Here is a 17,486-nt window from a genome sequence, read left to right on the forward strand (position 1 = left end):
TGCGGCGCCTCAGGAGGCATGCAGAGGCCAAATCAAGCTCCGTACCGCATTACCGTGCGCCTCCCAAATGTTGTAACAATGTGGAGGGCTCCGTATATCTCCACATTGACATGATTGGTTGACAGTAGGTGGGAGCGGGAGGTCCTGTGTAAACACAAACTCACTTCCTTGACAACTTCCTTCACAACAGCTCTGCGCTGCTCTGCGAAGCGCAAGAAGTATGAATGCCCTGACTTCTGCAGAGGCCGTATCACTGTAAATGTTGCACGGCCAATGCAGATGTCGGATTGACCAGGTAAAGCCTTTAACTTAGCAAGAAAGATGTGTTGGCATCGAGCAATTGTCTTTGGCCCCCTCCCAGTTAGGGGGAGTGATGAGCTCTACAGCAGACTCGCACAACTCAATCGCTGGTTGAAAACTGATTTCTGCCCCTCCCAAAATATAGAATTAGTTGATAACTGGCCCTCTTTCTGGGACTCCCCCACTAACAGGACCAAGCCTGGCCTGCTGAGGAGAGATGGACTCCATCCAAGCTGGAGGAGTGCTCTCATCTTATCTATCAACATAGACAGGGCTCGAAATCCTTTAGCTCTACAATGAGATCATGATCATTAGAAAGCAAATTACGGGACTCTTCTTTGAATCTGCGTATTTCACCAAAACTCAGTTGTCCTGAGTCTGCACAGAACTGCCAGGACCTAGGATCAATGGAGACACTCAAGTTTTTTAAATCCTGTATCTCTCGACACATTCACTAAAATAGTCATGGCCTCTAAACCTTCCAGCTGCCTACTGGACCCTATTCCAACTAAACTACTGAAAGAGCTACTTTGTGTGCTTGGCACTCCTATGTTGAACATAATAAATGGCTGCTTATCCTCCGGATGTGCACCAAACACACTAAAAGTGGCAGTAATAAAGCCTCTCCTGAAAAAGACAAACCTTGACCTGGAAGAAAAAAAAAAACGATCGGCCTATATCGAACTATCGGCCTATTCCTCTCAAACATTTTAGAAAAAGCTGTTGCTCAGTAACTCACTGCCTTCCTGAATACAAATAATGTATACAAAACGCTCCAGTCTGGTTTTAGAACCCATCATAGTACTGAGACTGCACTCGGGGAGGTGGTAATTACCTTTTAATGGCATCAGACCAAGGCTCTGCATCTGTCCTCATGCTCCCTGACCTTTGTGCCGCTTTTGACACCATCAATCACCTAATTATTTTGGAGAGATTGGAAACCCTAATTGGTCTATACGGACAAGTTCTTGCCTGGTTTAGATCTTATCTGTTCGAAAGATATCAGTTCGGCTCTGTGGATGGTTTGTCCTCTGACAAATCAATGGTAAGTTCCGGTGTTCCTAAAGGTTCCGTTTTAGGACCACTATTGTTTTCACTATATATTCCTCTTGGTGATGTAATTTGGAAACATAATGTCAACTTTCACTGCTATGCGGACGACACAGCTGTACATTTCAATGAAAGATGGTGAAGCCCCAAAATTGCCTACCCTGGAAGCCTGTGTTTCAGACATAAGGAAGTGGATGGCGGCAAATGTTTTAATTTTAAACTCTGACAAAACAGAGATGCTAGTTCTAGGTCCCAATAAACAAAGCAATCTGCTGTTTGATCTGACAATGAAGCTAGATGGTTGATATCCCTCTAGTTGTGGGGGCTGTGCTATGGCAAAGTGGGTGGGGTTATATCCTACCTGGCTGGCCCTGCCACAGTGTCCCCCAACCCCCCCTGCCTTAGCCTCCAGTATCTATGCTGCAATAGTCTATGTGCTGGGGGGCTAGGTTCAGTCTGTCCTATCTGGTGAAATTCTCTTGTCTTATCTGGTGCCCTGTGTGAACTTAAGTATGCTCCCTCTAATTCTCCTTCTCTCTCTCTCTCTCTCTCTCTCTCTCTCTCTCTCTCTCTCTCTCTCTCTCTCTCTCTCTCTCTCTCTCTCTCTCTCTCTCTCTCTCTCTCTCTCTCTCTCTCAATTCAATTCAATTCAATTCAATTTCAATTCAATTTAAGGGCTTTATTGGCATGGGAAACGTGTGTTAACATTGCCAAAGCAAGTGAAGTAGATAGTAAACAAAAGTGAAATAAACAATAAATATTAACAGTAAACATTACACTCAGAAGTTTCAAAAGAATAAAGACATTTCAAATGTCATATTATGTATATATACAGTGTTGTAACAATGTGCAAATAGTTAAAGTACAAATGGGAAAATAAATAAACATAAATATGGGTTGTATTTACAATGGTGTTTGTTCTTCACTGGTTGCCCTTTTCTTGTGGCAACAGGTCACAAATATTGCAGCTCTGATGGCACACTGTGGTTTTTCACCCAGTAGATAAGGGAGTTTATCAAAATTGGGTTTGTTTTTTAATTCTTTGTGGATCGCTGTAATCTGAGGGAAATATGTGTCTCTAATATGGTCATACATTTGGCAGGAGGTTAGGAAGTGCAGCTCAGTTTCCACCTCATTTTGTGGGCAGTGTGCACATAGCCTGTCTTCTCTTGAGAGCCAGGTCTGCCTACGGCGGCCTTTCTCAATAGCAAGGCTATGCTCACTGAGTCTGTACATAGTCAAAGCTTTCCTTAAGTTTGGGTCAGTCACAGTGGTCAGGTATTCTGCCACTGTGTACTCTCTGTTTAGGGCCAAATAGCATTCTAGTTTGCTCTGTTTTTTTGTTTGTTCTTTCCAATGTGTCAAGTAATTCTCTTTTTGTTTTCTCATGATTTGGTTGGGTCTAGTTGTGTTGTTGTTGTTGTTTCCTGGGGCTGTGTGGGGTCTGTTTGTGTTTGTGAACAGAGCCCCAGGACAAGCTTACTTAGGGGACTCTTCTCCAAGTTCATCTCTCTGTAGGTGATGGCTTTGTTATGGAAGGTTTGGGAATCGCTTCCTTTTAAGTGGTTATAGAATTTAACGGCTCTTTTCTGGATTTTGATAATTAGCGGGTATTGGCCTAATTCTGCTCTGCATGCATTATTTGGTGTTTTACGTTGTACACGGAGGATGTTTTTGCAGAATTCTGCATGCAGAGTCTCAATTTGGTGTTTGTCCCATTTTGTGAATTCTTGGTTGGTGAGCGGACCCCAGACCTCTCTCTCTCTCTCTCTCTCTCTCTCTCTCTCTCTCTCTCTCTCTCTCTCTCTCTGTCTGTCTGTCTGTCTGTCTGTCTGTCTGTTTGTCAATACAAAGACCCTCCAAAACAAATATTGACATGGTCTTAACTGCTCCATTGATAACATCTGTTTTGTTGGCGTTTCAGAGAGAGAGTCTGATTTGACCGTATGTACAGTATAAGAATCAATGAAATCTATGGAGGTTCTCAACAGATGGATCACAGATTATCTACATATCTATTTTAGGAGTGTCCTCCTCAGGAAGTTATCAGAAGACATTCCAATACCTTTGTGGGGCCTGGCTGTAGTTTGTAGCCTACTGGTTGCTATAGCATGCCAAAACATTGTTGGTTGTAAGGAACAGTAGCATGTTAAAATAGTACAGCAAGAGAGCATGATACTTTAAATCCAGAACATTCTCTTTTGACTGGGTTCTACCTGCATGAGAACACTTAGATCTGTTGGTCAATGGAATTATCGAATTATCAATATAGCCAATTAATTATTCACCTCCTATTTTACCATTGGATTTGGGCCATGGATTGATGGTAAAACTGCCAAATCTTGCCCTTTGCCCAGTCTTAATGCCTTGGGGTGTTGGCTGTCAATCGATATGGCTCTGAGTGACCAAATAGTCATGACAAGCATTGCCTTGAACCGCCTTCTCAGTCTATTTATCAAGGTAATAAGTCGACCTAGCAAATCAGGTGGAGGGGGCTCTGATGTCTGTATGACGCAAATTCCCATGCATGAAGTGTCGGCCTGACTGGAAATAAGGATAATAACTGATTAATCGTATTATTATTATTATTGATGTCAGGAAGTGAGTCAATAATGTGAACTCAATTTCTTATCCATTACTAATTGGTGCAGCACAGAAATGTAAGGAAAGCATTGACTGTACACATACAGTATGTTTCCGCTGCGTGGTTTTAGATGGGGCTACAATGTTTAACATACAATTACTGTTATATATGCGTGCAACTGAATATCTAATCAATTGATAACCCAAAATTATGTCTCATCATGATCATATTGAATTAGGGCTGTCAGAGTTAATCAATTTTCTTTTTTTAATTTTAGTGTACTATTTTCTATTAGGGCTGGATTCAATCCATATTGCAGAAGTATCGTGGAAGATCCGTGTAACAACTCAATAGAAATTTAATGGCAATGGTGTTCACGGAGACATCATTCACGGTAAACACTGCATATGTTGGCTCAATCTGAAATTACCTATACATTTTAACGTGGATCTTCTGTGATACTTCCGCGATAAGGCTTGAATCCAGCCCTTAATCGTGATTAATCGCATTGTCTGAAAGCGTTCAAAATACACTGAAAACATCCTAAATACATAATATATACAGTTAAAAACAACAATGTAATGTCAAAACAAGTTGATATTGAGGTTAAAGAAAGTGTGCTTTATCAATTTACAGGTACCTGATTTTGCTATCTATAAATCGACAGATAAAAAAGTCCCTTGCACTTGCATAATATTCTTTCACCAATAAACACATACTACATTAATAGACTTACACCACTTCCCTTTTTCATGGCTGGAGGACTGGAACATGGCAAGTCTCATGATGGTGTAAACCTTAAAGAAAAGGAAAAGCTGCATCCTCTAGTAGTGTTTCGACAGCAAAGCTGTCTTCCCTCTACCTGCCTATGTAAAGAGCACCTCATCCTTGACTATCTGTTAATAAACTAATTGTTTTACCCTTACCTGTTCCTCCTTGGTGACAATGTGTCAAGCCAGGGTTAAAATAGAACACCTGAGCAGGCATTGGAATGTGGCTTTTGAAACACACATACAGTGGGGGAAAAAAGTATTTAGTCAGCCACCAATTGTGCAAGTTCTCCCACTTAAAAAGATGAGAGAGGCCTGTAATTTTCATCATAGGTACACGTCAACTATGACAGACAAATTGAGATTTTTTTTTCCAGAGAATCACATTGTAGGATTTTTAATGAATTTATTTGCAAATTATGGTGGAAAATAAGTATTTGGTCACCTACAAATAAGCAAGATTTCTGGCTCTCACAGACCTGTAACTTCTTCTTTAAGAGGCTCCTCTGTCCTCCACTCGTTACCTGTATTAATGGCACCTGTTTGAACTTGTTATCAGTATAAAAGACACCTGTCCACAACCTCAAACAGTCACACTCCAAACTCCACTGTGGCCAAGACCAAAGAGCTGTCAAAGGACACCAGAAACAAAATTGTAGACCTGCACCAGGCTGGGAAGACTGAATCTGCAATAGGTAAGCAGCTTGGTTTGAAGAAATCAACTGTGGGAGCAATTATTAGGAAATGGAAGACATACAAGACCACTGATAATCTCCCTCGATCTGGGGCTCCACGCAAGATCTCACCCCGTGGGGTCAAAATGATCACAAGAACGGTGAGCAAAAATCCCAGAACCACACGGGGGACCTAGTGAATGACCTGCAGAGAGCTGGGACCAAAGTAACAAAGCCTACCATCAGTAACACACTCACGCCGCCAGGGACTCAAATCCTGCAGTGCCAGACGTGTCCCCCTGCTTAAGCCAGTACATGTCCAGGCCCGTCTGAAGTTTGCTAGAGTGCATTTGGATGATCCAGAAGAGGATTGGGAGAATGTCATATGGTCAGATGAAACCAAAATATAACTTTTTGGTAAAAACTCAACTCGTCGTGTTTGGAGGACAAAGAATGCTGAGTTGCATCCAAAGAACACCATACCTACTGTGAAGCATGGGGGGTGGAAACATCATGCTTTGGGGCTGTTTTTCTGCGAAGGGACCAGGACGACTGATCCGTGTAAAGGAAAGAATGAATGGGGCCATGTATCGTGAGATTTTGAGTGAAAACCTCCTTCCATCAGCAAGGGCATTGAAGATGAAACGTGGCTGGGCCTTTCAGCATGACAATGATCCCAAACACACCGCCCGGGCAACGAAGGAGTGGCTTCGTAAGAAGCATTTCAAGGTCCTGGAGTGGCCTAGCCAGTCTCCAGATCTCAACCCCCATAGAAAATCTTTGGAGGGAGTTGAAAGTCCGTGTTGCCCAGCGACAGCCCCAAAACATCACTGCTCTAGAGGAGATCTGCATGGAGGAATGGGCCAAAATACCAGCAACAGTGTGTGAAAACCTTGTGAAGACTTACAGAAAACGTTTGACCTGTGTCATTGCCAACAAAGGGTATATAACAAAGTATTGAGAAACTTTTGTTATTGACCAAATACTTATTTTCCATCATCATTTGCAAATAAATTCATTAAAAATCCTACAATGTGATTTTATGGATTTTTTTTCCTCATTTTGTCTGTCATAGTTGACGTGTACCTATGATGAAAATTACAGGCCTCTCTCATCTTTTTAAGTGGGAGAACTTGCACAATTGGTGGCTGACTAAATACTTTTTTCCCCCACTGTAAATGGAACACGCAAGGCATTGAAACAGAACGACAGCTATACCATATGTCTCGTTCCTTTACAAGGCAGCCTAAGACCACACAACATGCTGTTCAATTCATAAGTCTATGAATTGGACCCACTTGAGATGAAATATATCATGTTCTAACATATTTCACTCAGTCTCTTTACAAATCAAACAAACAGAAAACAGGTGCTATTCATAGGTAGTGGATGGCGTGACTTTCCCCACTTTCCCTTACACAATGTAAAGTGCTCTTTGCATTTATACAGTACCAGTCAAACGTTTTGACACACCTACTCATTCATGGGTTTTCTTATTTTTTTAAACAATTTTTTACATTGTAGAATAATAGTGATGACATCAAAACTATGAAATAACACATATGGAATCATGTAGTAACCAAAAAAGTTTTAAACAAATCAAAATATATGTTATATTTGAGATTCTTCAAATAGCCACCCTTTGCCTTGATGACAGCTTTGCACACTATTGGCATTCTCTCAACCAGCTTCACCTGGAATGCTTTTCCAACAGTCTTGAAGGAGTTCCCACATATGCTGAGCACTTGTTGGCTGCTTTTCCTTCACTCTGCCGTCCGACTCATCTCAAACCATCTCAATTGGTTTGAGGTCGGGGGATTGTGGAGGTCAGGTCATCTGATGCAGCACTCCATGACTCTCCTTCTTGGTAAAATATCCCTTACACAGCCTGGAGGTGTGTTGGGTCATTGTCCTGTTGAAAAACAAATGATAGCCCAAACCAGATGGGGTGGCGTATCGCTGCAGAATGCGGTGGTAGCCATGCTGGTTAAGTGTGCCTTGAATTCTAAATAAATCACAGACACAGTGTCACCAGCAAAGCACCCCCACACCATAACACCTCCTCCTCCATGCTTTACGGTGGGAACTACACATGCAGAGATAATCCGTTCACCCACACCGCGTCTCACAAAGACACGGCGGTTTGAACCAAAAATCTCCAATTTGGACTCCAGACCAAATTACAAATGTCCACCGGTCTAATGTCCATTGCTCATGTTTCTTGGCCCAAGCAGGTCTCTTCTTCTTATTGGTGTCCGTTAGTAGTGGTTACTTTGCAGCAATTCGACCATGAAGGCCTGATTCGCAGTCCCCTCTGAACAGTTGATGTTGAGATGTGTCTGTTAGCATTTATTTGGGCTGCAATTTCTGAGGCTGGTAACTCTAATGAACTTATCCTCTGCAGCAGAGGTAACTCTGGGTCTTCCATTCCCATGGCGGTCCTCATGAGAGCCAGTTTCATCATAGCACTTGATGGTTTTTGCGACTGCACTTGGGCTATCTTCTGTATTTATTTATTTTTATTTATTTTTTATTTCAACTTTATTTAACCAGGTAAGCCAGTTGAGAACAAGTTCTCATTTACAACTGCGACCTGGCCAAGATAAAGCAAAGCAGTGCGATAAAAACAACAACAACACAGAGTTACATATGGAATAAACAAAACGTGCAGTCAATAACACAGTAGAAAATATATATACAGTGTGTGCAAATGTAGTAAGTTATGGAGGTAAGGCAATAAATAGGTCATAGTGCAAAATAATTACAATTTAGTATTAACACTGGAGTGATAGATGTGCAGAAGATGATGTGCAAATAGAGATACTGGGGTGCAAATGAGCAAAATAAATAACAATGTAAATAACAATATGGGGATGAGGTAGTTGGGTGAGCTAATTACAGATGGGCTGTGTACAGGTGCAGTGATCGGTAAGGTGCTCTGACAACTGATGCTTAAAGTTAGTGAGGGAGATAAGTGTCTCCAGCTTCAGAGATTTTTGCAGTTCGTTCCAGTCATTTGCAGCAGAGAACTGGAAGGAATGGTGGCCAAAGGAGGTGTTGGCTTTGGGGATGACCAGTGAGATATACCTGCTGGAACGCATACTACGGGTGGGTGTTGCTATGGTGACCAATGAGCTAAGATAATGCGGGGATTTGCCTAGAAGTGATTTATAGATGACCTGGAGCCAGTGGGTTTGGCGACAAATATGTAGTGAGGACCAGCCAACGAGAGCGTACAGGTCACAACGGTGGGTAGTATATGGGGCTTTGGTGACAAAACGGATGGCACTGTGATAGACTACATCCAATTTGCTGAGTAGAGTGTTGGAAGCTATTTTGTAAATGACATCGCCGAAGTCAAGGATCGGTAGGATAGTCAGTTTTACGAGGGCATGTTTAGCAGCATGAGTGAAGGAGGCTTTTTGCGAAATAGGAAGCCGATTCTAGATTTAACTTTGGATTGGAGATGCTTAATGTGAGTCTGGAAGGAGAGTTTACGGTCTAACCAGACACCTAGGTATTTGTAGTTGTCCACATATTCTAAGTCAGACCCGCCGAGAGTAGTGATTCTAGTTGGGTGGGCGGGTGCAAGCAGCGTTCGATTGAAGAGCATGCATTTAGTTTTACTAGCGTTTAAGAGCAGTTGGAGGCTGTTGTATGGCATTGAAGCTTGTTTGGAGGTTTGTTAACACAGTGTCCAATGAAGGGCCAGATGTATACAAAATGGTGTCGTCTGGCATGGGCAAGTTGCAGCGGAGGGTGCAGAGCTGGTGGCCGGGGTAGGGGTAGCCTGGTGGAAAGCATGGCCAGCCGTAGCAAAATGCTTATTGAAATTCTCGATTATCGTAGATTTATCGGTGGTGACAGTGTTTCCTAGCCTCAGTGCAGTGGGTAGCTGGGAGGAGGTGCTCTTATTCTACATACAGTGTCCCAAAACTTTTTGGAGTTAGTGCTACAGGATGCACATTTCTGTTTGAAGAAGCTAGCCTTTGCTTTCCTAACTGATTGTGTATATTGGTTCCTGACTTCCCTGAAAAGTTGCATATTGCGGGGGCCGTTCGATGCTAATGCAGTACGCCACAGGATGTTTTTGTGCTGGTCAAGGGCAGTCAAGTCTGGGGTGAACCAGGGGCTATATCTGTTCTTAGTTCTGAATTTTTTGAATGGGGCATGCTTATTTAAGATGGAGAGGAAAGCACTTTTGAAGAACACCAGGCATCCTCTACTGATGTAATGAGGTCAATATCCATCCAGGATACCCGGGCCAGGTCTATTAGAAAGGCCTGCTCGCTGAAGTGTTTTAGGGAGCGTTTGACAGTGATGAGGGGTGGTTGTTTGACCGCGGACCCATTACAGACGCAATGAGGCAGTGATCGCTGAGATCCTGGTTGAAGACAGCGGAGGTGTATTTAGAGGGTAAATTAGTCAGGATGATATCTATGAGGGTGCCCATGTTTACGGATTTAGGGTTGTACCTGGTAGGTTCCTTGATAATTTGTGTGAGATTGAGGGCATCTAGTTTAGATTGTAGGATGGCCGGGGTGTTAAGCATATCCCCGTTTAGGTCACCAAGCAGTATGAACTCTGAGGATAGATGGGGGGCAAGCAATTCACATATGGTGTCCAGGGCACAACTGGGGGCTGAGGCGGGTCTGTAGCAAGCGGCAACAGTGAGAGACTTATTTCTGGAAAGGTGGATTTTTAGAAGTAGAAGCTCAAACTGTTTGGGCACAGACCTGGATAGTATGATAGAGCTCTGCAGGCTATCTGTACAGTAGATTGCAACTCTGCCCCCTTTGGCAGTTCTATCTAGACGGAACTTTTTGTAGTTCGGGATGGACATTTCTGAATTTTTGGTGGCCTTCCTAAGCCAGGAATTCAAACACTGCTAGAACATTCTGTATATCCCCCCTACCTTGTCACAACACAACTGATTGGCTCAAACTTTATTAAGAAGGAAAGAAATTCCACAAATGAACTTTTAAGAAGGCACACCTGTTAATTCAGATGCATTCCAGGTGACTAACTCATGAAGCTGGTTGAGAGAATGCCAAGAGTGTCCAAAGCTGTCATCAAGGCAAAGGGTGGCTATTTGAAGAATCTCAAATCTCAAATATATTTTGATTTGTTTAACACTTTTTTGGTTACTACATGATTCCACATGTGTCTTCACTATTATTCTACAATGTAAAAATAAAGAAAAACCCTTGAATAAGTAGGTGTGTCCAAACTTTTGACTGGTAGTGTATATAAAAAAATTACTAATTATGCAGTCGTTTATCTGGTTCTCTGGGGTCTGTTTCTAGTGAATTTCCACCTGTCATCATAATAAGTCTGTGTGTCCTCTCCCCTCTCTCTATCACCTCCTCTCTCTAAAACTCCAAGCCCATTTGTGGACACACCTCCGCCCTATCTCTCTCTCCTCTCTTCCCTCCCGATGAGGCGAAGACCCAAAAGGTCACCTCCGTTAAGAAATCAATCCAGACCACATTCTTTCATCTGGGGATAGGTCAAAAGTGGCATATGGATATCTTCAACCCTCTTCTTTCTTCGCTGATTCCAGTCTCCAGAGGCCTCGGGACGCCCACTCCTACAGAACACCGCCAGGTCAAGGTCATGAGTGATGGATAACAGAGGGTTCTCTAAGGTAGACGTTGAGCTCTCCCTCATGTCACAGACATTACTAGTTGGCTCTATTGACTTTCTGTTCTCTCTCTTATTCTTATCCCCATTCCCTATGTCTAAGACAAAACAATGGAATAAACAGAGACATTTGTATGTGGATTGCTTTGTTTCTCCTGTTTTGTCTGCATCTACATGTATTTCTGGGTATGAAAAAGCTATCGAATAATGTTTCACTCATTTTGAATTTCCTAAAACTCCTAAAGCACCATGCACTTGTCTCTTAAAAGAGCCCAATATTTACATGTGAGGGCTTGTTCCCCTTACTAAATACTACGAGAGGCAAATGTTTGTACCCAGGTACCAGCAGATTTATGTTTGAGCTTGGCATAACTGCTAAAGTGGATCCATACCATTATTGTTGTAGCCCTTTCCTGCAGTCAAATGACCAAATCGCCCTCTAGTGAAAAGAACAGTATATTTGGCTATTTCAGCCACACCCGTTGCTGACAGGTGTATGCAATCTCCATAGACAAACATTGGCAGTAGAATGGCCTTACTGAAGAGCTCAGTGACTTTCAATGTGGCACCGTCAAGCATTCCAGGTGAAGCTGGTTGAGAGAATTCCCAACAAGTCAGTTCATCAAATAGCAGTGGAAACACGTTCTCTGGAGTGATGAATCACGCTTCACCATCTGGCAGTCCAATGGACGATTCTGGGTTTGGGGGGTGCCAGGAGAACGCTACCTGCCCCAATGCATAGTGCCAACTGTAAAGTTTGGTGGAGGAGGAATAATGGTCTGGGGCTGTTTTTCATGGTTCTGGTTCGGCCCCTTAGTTCCATTGAAGGGAAATCTTAACGCTACAGCATACAATGACATTCTAGACGATTTTGTGCTTACAACTTGGGGAAGGCCCTTTCCTGTTTCAGCATGACAATGCCCCCGTGCACAAAGTGAGGTCCATACAGAAATGGTTTGTCAAGACCAATGTGGAAGAACTTGATTGGCCTGCACAGAGCCCTGACCATAACCCCATCAAACACCTTTGGGATGAGTTGGAACACCGACTGCGAGCCATGCCTAACCGCCCAATATCAGTGCCCGACCTCACTAATGCTCTTGTGGCTGAATGGAAGCAAGTCTTCGCAGCAATGTTCCAACATAATCTAGTGGAAAGCCTTCCCAGAAGAGTGGAGGCTGTTATAGCAGCAAAGGGGGAACCAACTCCATATTAATGCCCATGATTTTGGAATGTTCGACGAGCAGGTGTCCACATACCTTTGGTCATACAGTATAGTGTAGATTTGTCTACTAAGAAGCACTCTGTGTGACCCTGATTTAGGCCACTGCAGTAAAAGTTTAAAGTTACTCCAAGGACTCAAGGACATATTGCAGAAATGGCCTATTTTTCAATAAAAGACTCATTTTGAAAATGAGCTGTTGCTCAAATCAGAAAACGCTGCCCAGGAGGATGACAGACTGCACCTCTCTAGAATGTAGAAGTGTAGACCAAGTCAACTAATCACAAAACAGTTTAAATTGGCGATAACCAAAATAAAGTCAGACTATTCAATAATTACAACAGAAAATACATTAAGCTTTTAACTTCTGTTATTGACTATTCATCCTACTATTTGACAAGCCAATTTGATTCTATTTCACAGGTCTGACTGTGTCAACATTTTGAAGTGCTGAAAGTGAATAGGTGGTTATTTAAGCAATAAGGCCCGAGTGGGTGTGGTATATGGCCAATATACCACAACTTAGGGCTGTTCTTATGCACGACTCAGCGCAGAGTATATTGGCAATATACCACAAACCCCCGAGGTGCCTTATTGCTATTATAAACTGGTTACCAACGTAATTAGAGCAGTAAAAATAAATGTTTTGTCATACCCGTGATTGCTGTCAGCCAATCAGCATTCAGGGCTTGAACCACCCAGCAATGAACCACCCTTGAACCACAAAGCAATAAAGCGCTAGAACACATTTATTTTCATTCAATAACAATATAGCCTGGTAAGAGCCAGTTTGCTATTAATGTGCCCTTGGTCATTAGCCAAAACACCTCTTCTCTTCCAAATAGGTCATAACATACCCTTTCTCCCCGCTAGTGACGTCACACTCCATTGGCACTTTTCCATTGAATCCTAAGGTGATTCTAAGGCGTTCGGCTCACGGCACTTCATTTCGCAATCAGTGCTATACCTCATCACCCCTTCCCAGCTGAACAGGTAATGAATACAGGTGTAGTGGTTCTGCATTGCCTATGAGGGAGACATGATCAATACAGTACAGTACAATACTTAATTGTCTTTTTTAAACACAGAGCTTCTCTCTGAGGAGAAGTAGAGGAGAGGGGCCCCTCAGGGCTCTGTCTGGAGACGTTTGCTGTTCATCATGCTCAACACAATGTAATGTATTCCACTTCCCCACTAGCCTAGCATGCATGTATAGGAAATACAGCCCGACAAGCAAGTCCTTTTTTAAGGTGCTTAAGCTTAATAGGAGAGTATGTGTGGTGCGGGCGGAAGGTAATGGTTTGTTCTAGTAAAATACATTCTTATGTGTGTGTGTGTGTGTGTGTGTGTGTGTGTGTGTGTGTACCTGCTTGCGCATGTGTGTGTGCATGTGTGTGCGTGTGTGTGACTGTGTATGATCTCTGTGTATACATTTTTTCACTATGTATTCATATTTCTCTCAGTTTGCTGACTATATCATGTGGATTCTATAATGACTCACCAGTGGAACGGAACGGACAAGGTTTTTTGGAGGTAATTCTATCATTTAACCAGAGGGTGGCACTCTTTCTCTCTCAGAAAGAAAACAGTCAGAGACATGAGACCGCAAATGTTCTCGGTCTGGCAGTGTGAATTATCCCACTGACAACATAATGGAAACTAACCTTTAAATTATCTGTCTCTGCTACTGTAGAGATGCACAGTGGCAAATTGAATATGTTGAATAAATGTACATTTATTACAACTGTGACATTAGGCCTTTCAGCTGGAATGAGGGTACAGTATCTTAGCTACATTATAGAAAAATGCAATCTGCAAAGGAAGAGTTTAACTCAGCAAGATCCTTCATGCCAATAATGGCATCTTGAAACTGATGAAAGAAATATGAAATCCATTATGAAACCAATAAAATTCATTAGTAAACCAATTGATATTGCCTTATGGTTGGGTTAAAGCAAGATCATTCTGGTTTGTGAAATCTGATAAGGAATTTAATTGACTGGGTTCAGTGATTTCCCTGATAAACCCTATGCTCCCTAGCACAATACCATGGCGGAGACCGCCCAGTGTCCTATCTGTCCCTCAATTAGCTTTAAACTGCAATCCATCACACGCAACAATGAGACGCACCATCTCATTACCACACACAGTCCCATCAGCACTTCTAATTGTTTTGCTAATCATTTTCAGTTTGATTGTCATCCCTCTTTTCTATCAGGGAGGGGTTCTGATAGAATTGTGGAGACCAAGGAAAATGGAGACCCCACCCCGAGGGAAACGGAAGGGGTTAGAGGGTCACAGTGGCAACATTTGTGGCCCGTTGCCATGAGAAAAGGGCAACCAGTGGAGCACAGAGAGAGAGAGAGAGAGAGAGAGAGAGAGAGAGAGAGAGAGAGAGAGAGAGAGAGAGAGAGAGAGAGAGAGAGAGAGAGAGAGAGAGAGAGAGAGAGAGAAATGGTTTGATGAAGAATGCAAAAACCTAAGAAAGAAATGGAGAAAGCTATCCAACCAAAAACATAGAGACCCAGAAAACCTGAGCATACGCCTTCACTATGGTGAATCACTAAAACAATACAGAAATACACTACGGAAAAAGAAGGAACAGCATGTCAGAAATCAGCTCAATGTAATTAAAGAATCCATAGACTCTAACCACTTCTGGGAAAATTGGAAAACACTAAACAAACAACAACACGAAGAGCTATCTATCCAAAATGGAGATGTATGGGTAAACCACTTTTCCAATTTTTTTGGCCCTATAACAAAGAACAAACAAAAAAATATACATGATATATATACGTGGCGGCAGGTAGCTTGGTGGTTAAGAGCATTGTGCCAGTAACTGAAAGGTCGCTGGTTCTAATCCCCGAGCCGACTAGGTGAAATATCTGTCGATGTGCCCTTGAGCAAGGCACTTAACCCTAATTGCTCTGGATAAGAGTGTCTGCTAAATGACAAAAAAAGAAAAAAATTATCAAAAGCAAATCTTAGAATCAAATTTTAAAGACTACCGGAACCCACTGGATTCTCCAATTACATTGAATGAACTACAGGACAAAATACAAACCCTCCAACCCAAAAAGGCCTGTGGTGTTGATGGTATCCTCAATGAAATGATAAAATATACAGACCACAAATTCCAATTGGCTATACTTAAACTCTTTAACATCATCCTTAGCTCTGGCATCTTCCCCAATATTTGGAACCAAGGACTGATCACCCCAATCCACAAAGTGGAGACAAATTTGACCCCAATAACTACCGTGGGATATGTGTCAACAGCAACCTTGGGAAAATCCTCTGCATTAACAGCAGACTAGTTCATTTCCTCAGTGAAAACAATGTACTGAGCAAATGTCAAATTGGCTTTTTACCAAATTACCGTACGACAGACCACATATTCACCCTGCACACCCTAATTGACAAACAAACAAAACAAAACAAATGCAAAGTCTTCTCACGCTTTGTTGATTTCAAAAAAGCTTTTGACTCAATTTGGCATGAGGGTCTGCTATACAAATTGATGGAAAGTGGGGTTGGGTGAAAAACATACGACATTATAAAATCCATGTACACAAACAACAGGTGTGTGGTTAAAATAGGCAAAAAACACACACATTTCTTTCCACAGGGCCGTGGGGTGAGACAGGGATGTGGTTTAAGCCCCACCCTCTTCAACATATATATCAACGAATTGGCGAGGGCACTAGAACTGTCTGCAGCACACGGCCTCAACCTACTAGAATCTGAAGTCAAATGTCTACTGTTTGCTGATGATCTGGTGCTTCTGTCACCAACCAAGGAGGGCCTACAGCAGCACCTAGATCTTCTGCACAGATTCTGTCAGACCTGGGCCCTGACAGTAAATCTCAGTAAGACAAAAATAATGGTGTTCCAAAAAAGGTCCAGTTGCCAGCACCACAAATACAAATTCCATCTAGACACCGTTGCCCTAGAGCAAACAAAAAACTATACATACCTCGGCCTAAACATCAGCGCCACAGGTAACTTCCACAACGCTGTGAACGATCTGAGACAAGGCAAGAAGGGCCTTCTATGCCATCAAAAGGAACATAAAATTTGACATGCCAATTAGGATCTGGCTAAAAATACTTGAATCAGTTATAGAACCCATTGCCCTTTATGGTTGTGAGGTCTGGGGTCCGTTCACCAACCAAGAATTCACAAAATGGGACAAACACCAAATTGAGACTCTGCATGTAGAATTCTGCAACAATATCCTCAGTGTACAACGAAAAACACAAAATAACGCATGCAGAGCAGAATTAGGCTGATACCTGCTAATTATCAAAATCCAGAAAAGAGGCGTTAAATTCTATAACCACTTAAAAGGAAGCGATTCCCAAACCTTCCATAACAAAGCCATCACCTACAGAGAGATTAACTTGGAGAAGAGTCCCCTAAGTAAGCTGGTCCTGGGGCTCTGTTCACAAACACAAACAGACCCCACAGAGCCCCAGGACAACAACAACAACACAATTAGACCCAACCAAATCATGAGAAAACAAAAAGAGAATTACTTGACACATTGGAAAGTATTAACAAAAAAACAGAGCAAACTAGAATGCTATTTGGCTCTAAACAGAGAGTACACAGTGGCAGAATACCTGACCACTGTGACTGACCCAAACTTAAGGAAAGCTTTGACTATGTACAGACTCAGTGAGCATAGCCTTGCTATTGAGAAAGGCCGCCGTAGGCAGACCTGGCTCTCAAGAGAAGACAGGCTATGTGCACACTGCCCACAAAATGAGTTGGAAACAGAGCTGCACTTCCTAACCTCCTGCCAAATGTATGACCATATTAGAGACACATATTTCCCTCAGATTACAGCGATCCACAAAGAATTCGAAAACAAACCCAATTTTGATAAACTCCCTTATCTACTGGGTGAAAAACCACAGTGTGCCATCACAGCAGCAAGATTTGTGACCTGTTGCCACAAGAAAAGGGCAACCAGTGAAGAACAAACACCATTGTAAATACAACCCATATTTATATTGATTTATTTTCCCATTTGTACTTTAACTATTTGCACATTGTTACAACACTGTATATATACAAAATATGACATTTGAAATGTCTTTATTCTTTTGGAACTTCTGAGTGTAATGTTTACTGTTAATATTTATAGTTTATTTCACTTTTGTTTACTATCTACTTCACTTGCTTTGGCAATGTTAACATACTTTTCCCATGCCAATAAAGCCCTTAAATTGAAT

The sequence above is a fragment of the Coregonus clupeaformis genome, chromosome 14 (assembly GCF_020615455.1).
Source record: "Coregonus clupeaformis isolate EN_2021a chromosome 14, ASM2061545v1, whole genome shotgun sequence".
Classification (NCBI taxonomy): domain Eukaryota; kingdom Metazoa; phylum Chordata; class Actinopteri; order Salmoniformes; family Salmonidae; genus Coregonus; species Coregonus clupeaformis.